Source organism: Montipora foliosa, chromosome 12 (genome assembly GCF_036669935.1).
Source record: "Montipora foliosa isolate CH-2021 chromosome 12, ASM3666993v2, whole genome shotgun sequence".
NCBI lineage: Eukaryota > Metazoa > Cnidaria > Anthozoa > Scleractinia > Acroporidae > Montipora > Montipora foliosa.
This window is the reverse complement of record NC_090880.1, coordinates 4,914,147-4,916,646: the sequence shown is the minus strand read 5'-3', so window position 1 is coordinate 4,916,646 and position 2,500 is coordinate 4,914,147. Positions and strand designations below refer to the sequence as shown.

The 2,500-nt window shown below is 35.0% G+C and overlaps 1 protein-coding gene across 8 annotated transcripts in view; it reads right to left on the bottom strand.

Annotated features, from left to right (window-relative positions):
* Nucleotides 1-2,500, bottom strand: part of LOC137978477 (MAM and LDL-receptor class A domain-containing protein 2-like) — a 359,940-nt gene that overhangs the window by 342,422 nt on the left and 15,018 nt on the right. The gene's annotated exons all lie outside the window — the stretch shown is intronic.

The following is a 2,500-nucleotide window of genomic DNA, read 5'->3' as shown; positions in this document are numbered from 1 at the left end:
ACCTATCAATTATTTGACAGAAAGAAAACATTCCTGTCATTTTTATAAAACGTCATCCCTGTAGCACATTTCAACCCACTTATGCAAATTTGTTAAGTTCGAATATTACACAACATGATGAATTCACAAAGGAAAATCGGACAAAAAACCTTTTTCCAGCGAAAAATGTATTAAAATAAAAAACATATAAATTTGCTATTAGAGGCAAAAAACCCATAATTCCTCGATTCGCTCTGACGAAGGGCTCACGCTCGAACCGTCCGCTTTTAGAATCTCTGTACGGTGGCCAATTTACATTATCAACTCGGTTGATAAAACCAAATTTTTGTATACTACTTCCCCACCGACGCAGCACCACAGTTTCTTCAACAGAAAACACAGATGTATTCAAGGTGTTCGATCCTTTCTCTAAGTTTTCTAAACCCATATCCAGCCAGAATAGAAAAAGTTACCAGAGAATTTGCCATTTGGTTTCAGTGTTGTACATAACACTATATTCACAAAATATTGACATCTGACGGGCGAAAAGATGCAATTGTTGTTGATGCCCCTTATTCGTCGCTTTTAAGGTAAATTCCAGATATTTATTTTTCCCAGCTTGTGTTGTTTATCGAATTGACGTTCTATTATTGAGCTCCAAAAGGGTATATTTTGTTTAAAGATCCAATAAAACACCATTCGCGTTTCATCGACTTCGTTGCCATTGTTTGTACTGTGTCCACCTGATGAAATATATGCATTTCCAGTACCCCCTGAAACGTACCAAAGATACGCGCACGATACTCTAGGCACAAAACCAATACTTAGCAGGGGAGCGACAGGTTTTTCCATCTTCCTTACACGGGAAAAAACGGAGAAATGACACCCATTTTTCGGCTGGTTTGCCATACTGGCAGCCCAGTAAAAAGTCGTGTCTAAGTATTTTCATTGGTCTTAATTGTCCTGTTAGACTACAGTTTTACATTTCTTTTACCATTATATATACGGCAAGTAAAAGAACAAAAAATAAATAAATGACGTTCTTAACTGACTTTCAGCGTGGGTATATTCTTTGTACAGACCCTCTCCATAATGGCCAAATAAAATATCTTTCTGTTTTAATACTAATACGCTTTCTAGCCTCAAAAAGTATTTGTTTCAAAATGAAGGCAGTAGGTTTAATTAACATAAATACAAAAGAATGTAAAGGAAGTCGCCATTTATGAAAGCGGTTTATGTTCTTAAAATTTTGGTTAATCTCCGTTCTTATAAAAAAAAGAGTATATATTGCATCTTTAATCAAAGGCGTATTACAAACAAGATGAAAACTCTTTTAACCAGGGTGGCCCATTCAGCAACTAGGCTGACATCCAGAGGGACCCTCCATATAAACAATAGAATCATCTAAAGTAAGTAAACTACGACTAAAATGTATAAGTACTTCTGGTGAAACTTAGTAACACTAGAAATACTTAGAAACACTAGTATCCGCCCATCCTCACCAGGGTGGCCCATTCAGCAACTAGGCTGACATCCAGAGGGACCCTCCATATAAACAATAGAATCATCTAAAGTAAGTAAACTACGACTAAAATGTATAAGTACTTCTGGTGAAACTTAGTAACACTAGAAATACTTAGAAACACTAGTATCCGCCCATCCTCACCTCCCATCACAAATATAAAATTAGATATCGTGAAAACAAAATATGATAAAAATAAATAAAATTTAAAGTTAATTTAAAATTCAAATACCTAAGAAGTATCTTTTCAAGCGACTTTTGAAAATACTAAAATTGGAGGTTTCCTTGATTTCTTTCGGTAATAAATTAAATATAAGTTATCTTGAATATCTGAATTCCCTTTTACTGTGACTTTAGTAATTTTAGGTAAAGTTAAATGAAGGCCACTTTTTGTTCTAGTATAGGAAGAATGAAATTTAGTCTTCCTATAGTAAAGTAATTACTATAGAAACTAGGCCATGGAGGCATCTAAATGCTAGTATACGCCGCGCACCGGTGTCTCAGTTGGTTGAGCTCCGGGCTGTCAAAATGTCGATATAGAGGCTAGCCTAGTTTCATGCTTATGCCTTGAAGATATACGGGTAAAGAAAATACTGAAGAAAGATGGGAGCATATTAAATGAAATTTAAACATAAAAATGAAATTTAAATAATATATAACATCAAGGAATTTCAAAATGTTAAAATCTGTAAACAAAGAAGAAGTATGATCACTATACTGGGAAAAGGTAATGCTTCTTATTGCCTTTTTCTGCAATGCAATTAACGGATTTAGAGTAGTTACGTTAGTATTGCCCCAGATGGTGGCAACCGTATATAAGAAAAGGGTAAATAAGAGAAAAAAACATCTGTTTTAAAATAGTAAGAGAAACGTAATGACGCAACTTAGTTAGGAGCCCAGTAACCCTGGAAATACACCTATATAGAGAACCTGGTTAAGTCTCACACCGTTAAAACATCAATACTTGCATTCGGAGTTAAATGCGCACGGCCTTGTGCA